The sequence below is a fragment of the Mirounga angustirostris genome, unplaced genomic scaffold (genome assembly GCF_029215605.1).
Source record: "Mirounga angustirostris isolate CCGP_5_RB_7025 unplaced genomic scaffold, mMirAng1.0.hap1 SCAF_14, whole genome shotgun sequence".
Classification (NCBI taxonomy): domain Eukaryota; kingdom Metazoa; phylum Chordata; class Mammalia; order Carnivora; family Phocidae; genus Mirounga; species Mirounga angustirostris.
Genome location: NW_026991722.1, coordinates 37113748 through 37129280, shown reverse-complemented (window position 1 = coordinate 37129280; position 15533 = coordinate 37113748). Strand labels below are relative to the sequence as shown.

General features: G+C 41.8%; 1 protein-coding gene across 2 annotated transcripts in view; it reads left to right on the top strand.

Moving 5' to 3' along the window:
• Positions 1-15533, top strand: part of MAPRE2 (microtubule associated protein RP/EB family member 2) — a 151935-nt gene that overhangs the window by 57662 nt on the left and 78740 nt on the right. The window lies entirely within an intron of this gene.

Below are 15533 nucleotides of genomic sequence, written 5' to 3'. Positions count from 1 at the left end.
CTCAAGGCCAGACTTGAAGGGAGACTGATAGCTTCCCTCATATTTCCTCTGAAGTTCTTTTGTACTGGGGTAGTTATTTTTAAATGTTACCTTGATAACCACTAACAATGCTTTTGCTTCCAGGCAGAGCACACATACCTCTAAAGCGCATCCTCTCAGCTAGTGAGCAACAGGAAATAACTCTTTTTTTTTTTTTTTTTTTAAATGCCTTCATCTAAACGTTCAGCTGGTATTGTGGGTAGAATATTCAGTGTGTGTAAATATGATATATTTGTAAAACAGGACCCAAAATACCCCACTTCCTCTCTCTTCGACCAAAGAAACCCTATTTGCTGACTCAAAAAGAAAAATTTATAAGCAACCTTTGCCCTGTCGTCTCTGGCAGTTATATAAATACTTGGAGTTAATTTTGGCTGTGCCCATGAGGTCACCAAAATCTCATGCCTTATGATTCCAACTAATACGTTGACATGGCATCCTTACAGAGTCCAAGCGCTTGTTATTCTCTTAATATAAACCAAAATTGGTGCACAACGTCTGGGATTCTTCTTTTGGAGATCCTTGTGATTGGAACACTAGGTCCCTTCTATCCCTTACTCATCCACCTTTCTCTGTGAACATTCCAAAGCCTGAAATAGAATTTAAAAACAAAAACCAAAACCCCGGAATTGTTTTTAAACCTCACTTATTTACACTGTTCTTATAGGTAATAAATTTGAAGACCTTGTGTCTTCAGTGATTTAATCTCTGCCACGTGAGTAGCAGTTGCTTTTAAGACGGGGTTCGAATTTTACCACATAGGCCAAAGGAAGTTGCCTAATTGGGTTTTATTAGTCATATGAACAAACTTGAAATGGCAGTGGAAAATGACTTGGTAAGGTTAAATGCTACCTTTTGGTGATAAAATATTGCTTTAAAGTAAAAGCTTAATTACCTTTTCAGTTCAATCTATTTTCATTTCCTAAATTATTTCCAGTTTGTTTTCTGAGGCCCTGAAATTATACGAAGGGAAAAAAACTGAATTTAAATAAAAGAACTGACTGGAGAAATTCTTAAGTCAGTAAGAGCATTATTGCATTTGTATTTTACGTAATAGGATTACTGGACACCATAGTGAGAGGTGTCATAGGTTAAATGAAGAAGGAATCCTCCAAAGTTGTATTGGTATTATATTATACAAAGGGTGTACGCTGAGACAGACGCACCTTATGTTTTCCTTGGTCTGCTTTGCTTTCAAAGTGGATGGCCAGCATAGTGTAACTACCACTTATTTTTTTGGAGGGGCATTAGGGGAAGGAAAAATGTGATACGTGTTTCTATCCAGGAAGTGTTCCAGGCTGGAATAATACTGCCATTTAATTGCTGAGGAAACTTGGAAGGTACTGTGAAAGCCCAAATAGAGAGATTTAACCAAATAAATTTTGCTTTGGTGGTGGGTCCATTATAACCCTCAAAAATGACATGTGCTGAAGAGTTCAGTTTGAATCCCGTGGAGCATCTGGGTCAGCCCAGAGCCCTGGGATGATCAGAGGGAACTCTCTTCCTGATTCCTTTGCTGACCTGCAGGTAGGCTTCCAGCAGGTCCTTTACCTTTGACCTTATTTTCTACAGTTGCTCATGACAAGTAAGATTATCTCATTGTAGTCTTACAAAGTCACTGTGAGGTTAACTTCAAACATTTAAAACAAAGACTTTCTTAAAAGATCTACATAGATACAAGAAGAATGCGGTTATTACTGAAAGTGGACTCTTCCAGGAGCTCCAGGCCAAGAGGTAGCGCAGGTGAGGAGAGGAGAGGACACCTAGGGAACAGCACTGTTGTGTGTCAGGTGGCCACTCTTCCCAGCAAAGGGCCTTCTTGTCATGACATTTGCACTAGATTGTCTATAGATAAGGGTCAAATATGGTTCATGACCCAGATATCTTAATTCCAGGTATCTCTTTGTGTAAACTGAGCCCATTTTTATAGCCTGGACCAGAGAGAGAGGTGCACCGTTATTGAAACCCATGCACACTTTGATTAGAAAAGCAAGTTACCTTTAGGAAATTATCCCTCCAGTAGTAATTTCAGTCAAAAGGAGCCAGTGCAAATGGCTCAGCAGAGCTGTGTGGATGTTTCTACTGTTCATGTCCACTACTGTGAGATTGCCTTCTTGGACCCAGCTTCCTCATTGCATTTATGAGCACTAGAACTCCATATATTTTAAGAGCTGCTTAAAAAATAAATGTGGTGTGGGCCATCTGAGGTGATAGTGTTTAATTCACAGAGCGAATGAGCCGGGCTCTGGCTGTCCCTGGAGAGGCTACTCCCTATAGCTGTGTTTCATGCAGATGCTAGTAGGAAATGAGATTTATTAACTGGCCCTCTGCCCACTGCATCTTTGTTTGCATACTCCAGTCTTTTAAGAATGAATGTATAAGTCCAGGAGACTATTTCCACATGGGTGTTTGAACATGCAACTACAGTAGCATATGTTTCTGAATACTAAAAAACAAACAAACAAACAAAAAACCCAAAACAAAACCCCTAACCAACTTGGCCCCAGGAAATGGACTGTAAAGAAAGGCAAAACTAAAACTTAAGCCTAAGACATTGGCTCTCCCACCCAACTTGACCGGTTTTGAAAAATGAACTCTTAAGAAAAACAAAAAGAAATATTGTGTGTGTATAAAAGACAGTTGTGAACGCATGTTCCATTTAACAGAGGCTGTTGTAAGGTGGCTCACTTTGACCAGAATGTAGATTTCAGATCCTTGCCCCCCAGTTCAACAGCTGCAGACAGCGGGAGTCTAGCTTCACTTGTCTGTTACGTACATATTAGTATCATCTAGGTTTGCTGCTGTCATAGGAAGTTTCCAGAAATAGTGATTTTTGTCCTTAATATTTTTCTTTGTATTTGTAAAAATCAAAGGATTACCTGATGCTTATTAGGTGTCTAATTTTTAACTTCTTCTCAGGGTCATTTGTCAGAACTTCTGTTAAAGGGTTGGTCTTCTGGGCACATGTGCTGAGATGCTCACCCCTACTCAGCAGTGGTTGTCACTGATGTGTCTTTACAGTGGGTTATCTTAGCAGAACAGTGGCTTGAGATGGGCCTCTGAATTTAGGAGGCTGATTTCCATATGCCCTATCGTTTCTGTATTGATAGGGACTCCTTGAAGCTTGCAGTGAGTAACCCCGTAGGTTAATGGAGGGGGAAATATTGGGGCTAATCTAAAATATTCCATTTGGTTTAGAGAATTCGACAAATTTTTGAAAACATACTCTAGCCAAGGTCAGTCCTAGATGCCCCATAAGGACCTTGAGTTCCAGCAAGGTCAGATGTATAAGCAACTCCTTTTATAACAGATTTACCTTGTTGTATTTGGCTTGGTCTGCTAGCAAAAGCAGTTTGCATTTCCTCAGTCCACAGTGGCTCAAAGAAGAAAAAGATGCCGTCAAAGCCAGTATGCTATAGGAAACTAAATAATGTGGAAGACCAAAAATTTTGGTGAACAGAGTATAGGCTTTAGAATCAGAATTTTCACTGGCCTGGCAAGGTGCATGTTGGGCAACAGTGGAAAATAAAGCAGGGACATTGAAAGGCAGGCAGGGTGGTCAGAACTTGAAAATTGAAGGCCACTGAAAGCTCATTAATTGAAAAACAGCATAATGAAAACAGAAGCGTATGCTGGAATTTATCTCCTGTTTCAAAATGGGAATTGATAGGAAAATGAGAGTCCTCCAGTGCCCCGCCCTAGAGGGCCAGAATTACTAGAGAATACTTGATTTGCCTTGAGAGAATGCTCCAGCCTGACCATAGAGATCTAGGCATATGTTCCCGGCTTGAGTCTTCTCTCCCTGAGTGGAAGCAATCAATGCAGCTTCACCCCATAGGGGTGAAGGTCAGCCGATGGCTTTTGTATTTATTTGCAGCAACCCACTTCATAGTTAGCTATAGAACTGCAGGAGGTGGCTAGCGAGCAGAGCTTACAGTCTTCCAGTCCTTCCAAACTCAGAAGCAGGGTGTATGATTCTTTGTGAAGGATCCTTCTGAGTCCTTTAATGCCGAAAACGTACGGACGTAACTCTGATGAAGCTTCCTGGAGCGCTCCATATGGCTGTGGTGCCAGTTCTTTATGCAGCAAGAAGGTGATCCCCTCGATGGCAGGTTCTGGAGAAGACTGAGAGTTGAATCTGGATTGAGTAGATTTGTTTACTTTGAAATTTTGTCCATTTCACTTCAGAGGAAAAATTGGCTTGTTCCTCTCCTTTGAAAACTACCTTTTTTCATAATGAAATATGTTAGAATATATATATATATAGTTAGGAGAGTTTCATTCTTCCTGACTTTAGGCTGTCGTTCAGCTGTCAGCCTCTGTGACACTAAATTGGCTGTGTCCTGCTCCTCTAGTATCTTACACACTCTTCAGTAGCCCTTGTAACACTCCGCGCACATCCCTGTCAGTATCCTGTGAACCCTTGTTTCTTTTTTTAAGATTTTATTTTTTTATTTGACAGAAAAAGAGCAGCAGCAGAGGGAGAGGGAGAGGGAGAAGCAGACTCCCCGCTGAGCAGGGAGTCCGATGCGGGGCTCGATCCCAGGACCCCGGGATCATGACCTGAGCTGAAGGCAGACGCTTAACTGACTGAGCCACCAGGGGCCCTGAACCTTGTTTCTTAGTTCATTTTAAAATTCTGATTGCTTATCTCAGTATTTGGGCCCCTTGGACTTTATATTTTGTTGAGAGAATTCTTTAAAACTGGAAACCCATAGTTCACATAGGCAAAAACAAATTACACATCTTTTTACCCTATAGCGTAATCAAAGAAATTTCTCCTAAATATGTTTTTGTTAAAAAGCAACCCCAAAGGTGATCGTTTATTTTAATGAGAATAAATAGTGGGGTAAAGGTTAAACAGAGTTTTATAGGCCACCAAGAAATAATTTCTTAGTAGGTTACTAAAAAAAAATACTTGTACGTTTTCAGTGTCAGATCTCCCCTGGCTAATTAGAATTTTGCTCAGTCGAACCAGGACAAACTTTCTTCTTCAGGCATGATTTTTTTGTTTCTAAAAGAGCAGAAGGTGGTGATGTATACATAGGATAGTGAAGTTGATGGTTCCTGTTAGTGATGCTGTCCTTTGTGAAGTTTATCCAGTAAAAAAAATGACAGCTAGAGCTCAGTCTTTGTTATTTCCGGACTTGGTTCAGAAGGGAAAGTATGTCAGAAGAATTAGATTTTGGCTATAAGTTGGAACAGAAAAGGAAAATGGCAAGAGATTTGGGAGAGAGAAGTAGGAGTTAAAAATACATAGTGTGTGTTGATAGAAATCTATAAAATTTGTGATCTATTGTAGAGAATTGGTCCTGGAGTTTATGGCCAGTGTTTGTTGTTGCATAAGCCTGGAATTCTCTTCCAGTGCTCTTCCTTAGATTTCTGTGATCCCTTTCTTTCTTTTTTTTTTTTTTCTTAAAACTACTATTTGTTTTTGTTTTTGCTTGCTTTAAAGACATTATTTTTTTTTTTAAGATTTTATTTATTTATTTGAGAGAGAGAGCATGAGGGGGGGAGGGTCAGAGGGAGAAGCAGACTCCCCGCCGAGCAGGGAGCCCGATGTGGGACTCGATCCCGGGACTCCAGGATCATGACCTGAGCCGAAGGCAGTCGCCCAACCAACTGAGCCACCCAGGCGCCCCAAGACATTAATTTTTTATTTCGTGTCAGGCTATCCTGGAAAAACACTGAGAGGTAACTTGTCAAAATTGCCAGAGGCATGAACATGTCAGAGAGGTTTTCTCAGGGTCACAGTTTTACTTTGATTATAAATACGGGTATCCCTTTATTTACGAGCCCCCACTCCCTTGATTCCTTGCACGGTTTGCATTTGGTGGTCAACAAATCAGGAGAAAGGGAAGCTACTAAAGTGGGCTCCACCCCCTACCACATCTATTTCCTTTTTGTTGTTTTGAAATACCAAAACATGTTTTCAAGTTGTTGCTTTTTAAATTTCCCACTTCTGGATTTTACACAATAATGGAGATTTAAGCCCAAATTCCCACAGTTGCTTAAGATTTCTATTCTTTCAGCAACCTTACTGAGTCCCTTCTATATGCCAGGCCCCATTGCTGGGCCTCCAGAGTGCAGAGATAAATAATGCACAGCCCCTCCTGGAAAAGCCCTTGGGGTATTGGGGACAGTACTCGGTGGGAGGCATCTGAGAAGGGGGAGACCCACACCTGACCCTGATAAAGTAATTTTGTGATCATTGTCCTCATTGTCAGCAGGGGTGCAGTTATTCCTGTAATTTTCAGAAGCTTTCAGAAATGGAGCATGTACATGAAAACTGAATGTGTGTGTCTCTGAATGTAAGTTTTCATGCAGCCACAAGGCACACGTCTGAGCACTGCTGAGTGGCCTGCATGGTCAAGTTCGGTCGCCCTGACAGGAAGGCCATTGAGAAGAGTAAAAGGCTTATTATCTCTTATGATCCCCAGATTTTTACGGTAGTTGCATTGACCATCACTAGGTTAAAAATAGTACAGTACGCTATTACGCAAAAAGGAAAATGAGAATGTATATTCCCATTTACTTGATGTGCACAGAGAAACTAAGGATATAAACTAGTAATGGTGGGAACTAGACGGATAAGTCCGTGTGTACCTTTTTGTTTTGTTTTTTTTTGAACTGGCATTATGTAAATGGATTGCCTCGTCAGTGGTGGTTTATTTAACACTTTAATAGCATGAATTTAAAAAGTTAAATGAGTTTTAAGTTTAGCCACGAGGCTTACATGCTCAGGTACGTTGGGAAGCATCTTCATGTACCCACGGACTTACTGAAGTCACGTGGGTGATGCTAAAGATTGCCCTAATGCGGTACCACTCTTAGAGTAAAACAGCATCACGGGTCACAAATGAAATGTGCCCCTCCAGCATCTGGCCCAAGAGGTTGCGCACGCAGGAAGCCATAGTCCGGGTTTTGTTTTATTTTCTCCTGGGTGCACTGGAACCGCCACCTGTGTTGGTCTGTGATGTGTCCAGCCTGTTTTATGCTCCGTGAATATCGCACTACCTGCAAAATAATCCTCCGTGCGATTTTCCTTCTCCTCGTTGGAGCACCTGCCCTGCGCATCAGGTGCTGTGCGGGCCCTAAAGCTGGAAGTTAAAGGCCCGGGTCATTTTTGTATCCCCTCTGCTGTGGTCCTCTGGCCTCCCCGGCTCTTAGTCCAGCCTCCCACCTTCTGGAAGTTATTGAGCAATATCTGGCCTTCATGTGACCCCTGCCATAGTGCCACGCAGGCAGGAAACAGCCGTCTGCATTCAAGTCCCTCCCTGCTCCAGCCCCCTCACCCACCAGTCTGGGTGAAGGCTGAGTGAATCCCCATGGAGACTGGCCAATTAAGAATAAACAAAAGGGGAGCTCTGAATGCATTATCCCAGCTATAGGGACCTGCTCACCATCAGTAACCATGAAATAGAAAGCTTGTGCAGCTTGTGGGCTGAATGTCTTGCTAGCAAAGGAGGATACGGAAGAGGGGGTGCTTGGTGGGTGCAGCGGGGAGGGGCACAAAGCAGGCGCAGGGTGAGGGCTTCCCAGGTGGGTGTGCCAACCTCCCTGTCGTCCCTCCTTGCTCCCTCTTGTCCCGTGTCTGGGAGCAAAGTAAATCGGCCCCTCTAACACTAGTTCTCCAGGGGGAAGGAGAAAGAGATGAGAGCCATCAGGCAGGGGGCTGATGGCAGAGGGAATGGGGACCTGTAAGTCTTTACAAAACCCCCAGTAGTGGGGCTAGCAAAATGCACAGTTAGTTGAAAAGCAGGTTTGGTGTTTGAGAAGCCAGGTCTTCTCTCTGTAGGATTTCTGACAGGCAGGTAGCATCATGGTAACACTGACTGAAACAGGGGTCAGCATGGAGAACCACGAACCTATTCCAGCCTGTGTGGTGAGGGTGTCCTTGCTACCTCAGCTCCGGTTCAGAACGTGGATGGGACTGAGAAGGTGGCCTGCACCATCCGGCGCCTCCATGCCTGCTTCACATTAAGACCAGTGCGGGATCTGCTTGGAGAAGCAGGGAGGTGTAGCAGGCCAAAGCTTGGCTCTGGCAAGAGACGGACTCTCCATGCCCACTCCACCCCTTCTTACTATCTGATCTAGGGCAAATTTTTTAGCCTCTTAAGCCTCATTTTCCTTTTGTGCAAATGGAAATAATAATAGCACCAACCTGGGGCGCCTGGGTGGCTCAGTGGGTTAAGCGTCTGCCGTCTGCCTTTGGCTCAGGTCCTGCTCGTGTGTGCGGGCACACTCTCTCTCTCTCTCTCTCTCTCAAAATCTTAAAAAAAAAAAAAAAAAAAAAAAAAAATAGCGCCAACCTCACAGAGTTCTTAATGAGGATTTAAATGAACGGTGGAATATAAAGCATACCAAGTGGTGATTGGTGCAAAGTAAAGGCCTTTTATCACACCAGCTAGTATTTGGAGTTCCAGTCTACTCTGTCACCCTTTGTCTATAATCCTCTCTGATCTTGGTGGCCTCAGTCCCTGGCACAATACCTGGCATGCAGCGGATGTTAGTTAAAAGTCCAAATGGAATCTGGGAAAAACTTCAGACAGATTATACTAGAGCCTTTCCCCCTTTATCAGCTTGTGGAAGAATTAGCTTACGTAGAGTCAACTGCCTCCATTTGGAGTGTGCTTCACTCCATGAAGCAGTGAGGTTTGGCAATGTATGTGCCCTTGAAGGCATCACTCCCAGAAGAGGCCCGGTACTCTTTGCTGCCCTCGGCAACCACTGCTTTACTTCGTCATGCATGGTGGTAATTGCTTACATACATGGTCATCATACGTTGGGTCACATTGGGTACAAATGGAACCAACCAGATGGTACTCTTCTGGGTCTGACTTCTTTTACTCAGCAGCATTTTGAGATTCATCCAGACTGGGTTTATCAGCAGTTCGTCACTCTTTGTTGCTAAGTAGTCAGCCATTGTACGGCTACACCGTATTTCGTGTACCATTCACCAGTTGATGAACATTTGGGTTGTTTCCAGTTCTTAGCAATTATGAATAAAACTTCTGTGAACTTTCACATACTAGTCTTTGTGGGAATACATGTTTTCATTTCTCTGGGGTAAATACCTGGAAGGGGAATGATGGAGTCCTAGAGTCATACTTAAGAAACTACAAATGTCCAGAGTGGTTGTGCCATTTCACGTCCTGCGAGCTGTGAGAGTTGCTTCACATTCTTGGCAACACTTGGTATTGTCAGTGTTCTAAAGTTTGGCCATCCTTACAGATGTATAGAAGTATCACACTGAGATTTTAATTCATATTTTCCTGGTGATGAATGATGTTAAGTAAATTAGGTGCTTATTGGCCTTTTGTGTATCTTGAGTGAAGTGTCTGCAATCAGTTGCCTGTTTTTTAAAATTAGATGTTTTATCCTGTTATTAAGGACTATAAAAAAAATTCTGGATACTGTAATATAGTCTTGTCTTAGATTTTAATGGATATGGGTCTTGTGTTGTTCTTAACCTCCATACAAACCCTTCAAGAAAAAGAAGAATTGATCTACCTGGTCTTTGTCTACAGTGCGTTTTCTAGCAGTTAGGTTTTCAGCTCCCCGTGAGTACATATTCAATGATTCTATTAAAATGGATTGTTAAAAAGTAAAATAACAGGATCATTCTTCCAGTTTAGGGGAAAAAACAACTACTATATGCACTTTAAAAGTTGCATATGAATGAGTTAAATTTAAGAGCTAGGTTTTCTTTGGCATCTTGATAGCTAGGGGACACTTTTTTAATTCTGTGGAGAAGAACCCAATAATTACATAGATACTTTTTTCTTTGTATTGCATGTCCCCTTAACGCTGGATCAAATTTTTCATTCCTATGTTTGAGGAAAATGTGTGTAGAAATGTTTTCTTCTTTAAAGGTAGCAAGGAGGGGCGCCTGGGTGGCTCAGTTGGTTAAGCGACTGCCTTCGGCTCAGGTCATGATCCTGGAGTCCCGGGATCGAGTCCCGCATCGGGCTCCCTGCTCGGCAGGGAGTCTGCTTCTCCCTCTGACCCTCCTCCCTGTGATGCTGTCTCTCATTCTCTCTCAAATAAATAAAATCTTTTAAAAAAAAATAAAAAAATAAAGGTAGCAAGGAACAATACTTAAAAATTTTTGCCCAGGATAGTTAAAGTGTGTGTGTGTGTGTGTGTGTGTGTGTGTGTGTGAGAGAGAGAGAGAGAGAGAGAGAGAGAGAGAATTTCAGAGGCAAACATCCCCCAGCTCTTCCTCGATGCATTCTCATTCTAATTTGGCAGTTTTGTGTTGCCAGTTTGACTCCTAACTTCTGGAAACCCCTAAGGAATAATTGCCTTAAGTAGAACTGAGAAACTGGGAAGCTAATGCCTAGTAAGGTCTTCAGTTTACCTGAAAGGATCAACTGAGGGACCTTGTGATTCTTGAGACAGTGGGGATGCTTAGCTTCCAGAATCTTGGCAGCCGAAAGCCAAACTTCTTAACCATGTATGTTTCAAAATCCAAAGAGACTCTAAAATATAAGGTCATTTATGATTTCACAGATGCCCTAGGTCTACTAGTAGATTTTGTGAGTTTAACTTATTTCATCTGTCATTTATTCATCTTATTGCAAAACCTTCAGGCCAAATTCCAGATGAGTTGCTGCTTCCATGATGGCAGTAATGTCTTGCAGTCTAGGTTACAGATGATTATTTTCTGTGTTCTGTTTGGGACTGAGGGGGTCACAGCCACTCAGATATCACTTGTGAGTTGAGTGTGTTCTTTTTGCTTTAATTGAGGTTGTTCCTTGAAAGGAAGCCAAATACCATTAGGACATTCTGTAATTCCCTTAGTTTACGATGGCCAAGGACAGGACTTTTTTTTTTTTTTAATATAAGACGATTTCTTGTTTCCTTTCCTGTTAAAATGGGAGCCCAGAACCAATGATGTCCAATTGGCTGTAAGAAGTCTAAAAACAACTGAACCTCCACCAAAAATCACTTGAAGAGTTCTAGAACGTGAAAAAATGTCCATGTCTTTTTATGTAAGCCAACAATGATTTGGTCATTATTAGCATTTAAGTGACCCCCAGTTCTGTTGTCTTGAAGTAATAATTAACTGAAAAGGAGGAAATGACCACACCAGAAGTTCTTGGAATTAAACATACTACTGTAAAAATTGTGGAATCAGGTACATTGTGGTACACCTACCTCCACAATAAAACATAGGGCAAATATTACACATGAAGAAGATAGAAAAACGTTCACAGGGGTGCCTGGGTGGCTCAGTTGGTTAAGCGGCTGCCTTCGGCTCAGGTCATGATCTCAGGGTCCTGGGGTCGAGCCCCATGTCGGGCTCCCTGCTCAGCAGGGAATCTGCTTCTAGCATCCCTCTCTCTCACTGTCTCTCAAGTAAATAAATAAAATCTTTAAAAAAAGAAAAAAACGGGGGCGCCTGGGTGGCTCAGTCGTTAAGCGTCTGCCTTCGGCTCAGGTCATGATCACAGGGTCCTGGGATCGAGCCCCGCATCGGGCTCCCTGCTCCGCGGGAAGCCTGCTTCTCCCTCTCCCACTCCCCCTGCTTGTGTTCCCTCTCTCGCTGTGTCTCTCTCTGTCAAATAAATAAATAAAATCTTTAAAAAAAAAAAAAAAGAAAGAAAAAAACGTTCACAATATGTTAAGAAAAACAAGCTGACTAGTACCAGAGTATATATGTATTGTATTGGTTTTCCAAGGCTGCTAAAACACTATTACCAGAAACTTGGCAGCTTGAAATTTATTCCCCCAAAGTTGAGAAGACTAGAAGTCCTAAATGAAGGTGTTGGAAGGGCTATGCTCCTCTCAAGGCTCTGGAGGGGAATCATTCCTTGCCTCTTCCTGTCTAGTGGCCCTGTGTGTTCCCTGTAGCTACCTTACTCCAATCTCTGCCTCTGTTACCACATGACCTCCTTCCCTGTGTGTGTGTGTGTGTGTCTGTTTCCACGGGGCCTTCTTAGAAGGACACTAGCCATTGGATTTAGGGCCCTAATCCAGTATAACTTGCAACTAATTACATCTGTTTCCCAATAAGATCATATACTAAGGTTTCAAGGGGACGTGAATTCTGGGGGGAGGGGGTCACTGTGCAACCTATTACATGTATGTACTTGTGTATATACATGTGTGCATACATATATGCCCATTTTTATAAGTGTGTAGAAAATTCATGCACCTACCCCACACACTCCTTTATAAAAGAGGTCTTTAATTTTATTTCTACTTTTTCTATGTGAAAAGTGCTGATTTAATATAAAAGTATTTTTTAAAATAGCACTTTGACATCTACCTTTAAAAAGTTTTTTTTTTTTACTAACCTACTTTGAGTTTGTTTTCTTTGCCTCATCAAACTAAGAGACACTTAATCTCAAAATAATCTTTTGTAACATATATACACACATAAATATGTATATGAGTCAGTATTATATGGTATTGGGTTTATTATGCTTATTATACTATAACAATAGCTAAAACTGAAATAATGTAATGATTTGAGTAAACCAGTGTAATACTTGGTGTCTGATTTAAGTATGGGGAAGCAAGAAAAAAAAGTTATACTCAATTGTTGAATTCAAATCTAATTTCTTAAATGTTTTAAAGTCTCTAAATCAAATTAATCCTAGAAACTAAACCTAGGAATTAGGCATGGGGACGGGATGGGGAGGCACTTTACCAAATTTCATTTGTTCAGATTGGCTTAAATACTGGGTACCTCCTAACACATACATCCACTCTAGAACTTCATCCACCCTTCTTATTCTTTAGACTTTTTCGTCTATAGTAGTAGCTCTAGTTACTTAGCCAAATGGTCCATAAGGGCTTCTCTTAAGTAATTTCCTTTCCCTTAATTAGTGCTGAATGCTCATTAATCACTTACTATTTTTCTGTCTTTGAGTATCTCAAGTTTAACAAAACATTCTAAATTCAGTAGAGACCACGATCCCCCACATGTGTTAGATGACGACAGTATATTAAATTTTGTCACTCGCTCCTATAAGTCCCCTCATACCATAGAACTGCAGAATCAGGGGGAGGCTTCAATTCAAGAAACTTCCTCGCTTCCACTCTTTAACAAACCCAAGGGTTTTACCATGTATCTGATCCTGTTATTTCTGTATCTGATTCAGTTTGGACATGGTGCAGTTTTTATCCACTCTTGACTCAAATGCTCAATATCTGCACTTCCCTTGGAGAATCATAGTGTCAACACACTGATGCAAGAAATGTTTTGGCTTTTGACCTGTTACGTAGCAGTAGACAGGGAAGTGGAGGGGTATTGCAAGGTGTGTGTGTAAACTGATTTTTGTTGGATACCTCATAAAAATGAAAGTCTGTTGGTCTCTTCATTACAGTAAATAAATGGTAGATGAGTTCATTAAAAGCAAAACAAGGGGCGCCTGGGTGGCTCAGTCAATTAAGTGGCTGCCTTCGGCTCAGGTCATGATCAGGTCCTGGGATGGAGCCCCATCTGGGGCTCCCTGCTCAGTGGGGAGTCTGCTTCTCCCACTGCCCTTCCCATCCCCCCTGCTCATGTTCATGCGTGCTCTCTCAAATAAATAAATATTTTTTAAAAAATAAAAGCAAAACAAAATAACATGCACCTCTTCTACTCCAGTATCCAAGGAAGACAGGGTTGGTATCCAGTTGCCCAAAGAGTAATTAGGGAGAAGGAGAGAAGGACGCACTGTGACTCTGGGGTGGAACCGCAGGAAGATGGGGGAAATCCATTCTGACCAAAATGAATCCTTTTACCTGGGAAAGGTTTTGGGGACAATGGCCTGAAGAACTGGTGACAAAATAGTGTGCCTGGTTTTGATAGCATTTCTCTATTGCAACACCAATTTGGCTGAACATTACTAATTTTAGGTTAAAAAGACTGAAATTTACATTTCCTGTTCTAATGTGCTGCCATCTTCTATATAATTCACAGGATGTTCTCTAGGGTGGGGAGTGGGTTCGATGTAGAAGCTCATCAGTACCTTGTCATTTTTATGTAATATTTATAAAGTTTAATATTATACTATTTCCCCAGTTGGCTATTTTGGTTCTGTGTCAGTCTACTATGAAAAGAATTAACAGGAAATAGCATGAACAGAGCTGGAGGGATATGGATGTACATTATCCATTTTGGAATCAGATTCACCAGAATCTGTTTTAACACTGGCCTGCACATCCTTCTTCCTTTTAGGCTTAATTTTGTTGGTATTTCAGTTTCCATTTCAAAACATTCTCGTGAGCTTAAAAATGAATTTTAGGGGCCCCTAGATGGCTCAGTTGGTTAAGCGTCTGCCTTCAGCTCAGGTCATGATCTCAGGGTCCTGGGATTGAGCCCCACATGGGGCTCCCTGCTCCACGGGAGCCTGTTTCTCCCTCTCCCTCGCCTGCCACTCTCCCCTGCTGTGCTCGCTTGCACTCTCTCTCTCTGTCAGATAAATAAAAATCTTTAAAAAAAAAATAAAAATGATTTTTACTGTAATACAGCCTTTGGATAGGTGCTAACCTCTAAGAGTGAGATAGCAAGAGATTAATTTTTTAAATAGATTTCTCTAAACATATAGTCAAGATTCCAATTTAATGTCTTTTATTAGGGTTAAAAAAATTACAAGCAGTAACGTATGTGGTCTCTGTCCATTTTGACTAAACTAATACGAAAGTATATTGAGAGACTGGAGTCCGAAATAACTAGTAACTAGAAATGTAAAATATGGTGATTCCTAAAATATTAGCATGGCTTATCTGTTAGAGCTGGTGGGTTTCTGAGCCAAAAATCATTCCCAGCAATAAACTAGGTAGTCACCCAGATGTCTACATCTCAAGCTCTTCTTCAGGAAAACTCATTGGGTTGAAGTGAAAATGTACAATGAGACCTTGGTAGAACTGTAAAAAGGAAAAATGGTTTTATTGAAGAGCACAGTTGTGTCCCATTTGGAGTTCTTTTTTCTTCCCACTTACTCTAATGACAGAATAGAGTAGAAAGGGGCTTTGTTGAGCAAATCAAGAATCCTAGACTCGGCTGTAGCTCCAAACCCAGCTCTTCCACTCCGTTGTGACTGGGCGCAAGTCCGTCACTAGACCTGAGTCTGTGTGTCTCTTCCCACAAAGTGGCACAAAAGCAGTAGCAATCACACAGCATTGTTGTGAAGACGAACTGAGAAAGTGCGTGTTACCTACTTCCATGAAGAAAAAGACCTCCAAAGAGGTGAGGCACATGTGTCCAAGTTGACGAATCCCGTAATAGTTGCTCTGATTTCTAGATCAGTGCTCTCATGAAGCTGCAGTATAGCTACTGAGCTTTTCGTGTCCATGTTGGAGACCTAAAAAATGGCACATTTTTCTACATGATTCTTTTTTAGACCTAAAAGACAGAGGCCTCGAATCCACTCAATCCTAGTGTATTCCCTCCGAACTATCACATGTTGCGCCGGAGACCTACATAGGCTGTTGCTTCCGTGGTATGAGTTCAGGCACCTCGTGAAGTTCCCCTCCTCACGAAACTCTCCCACACA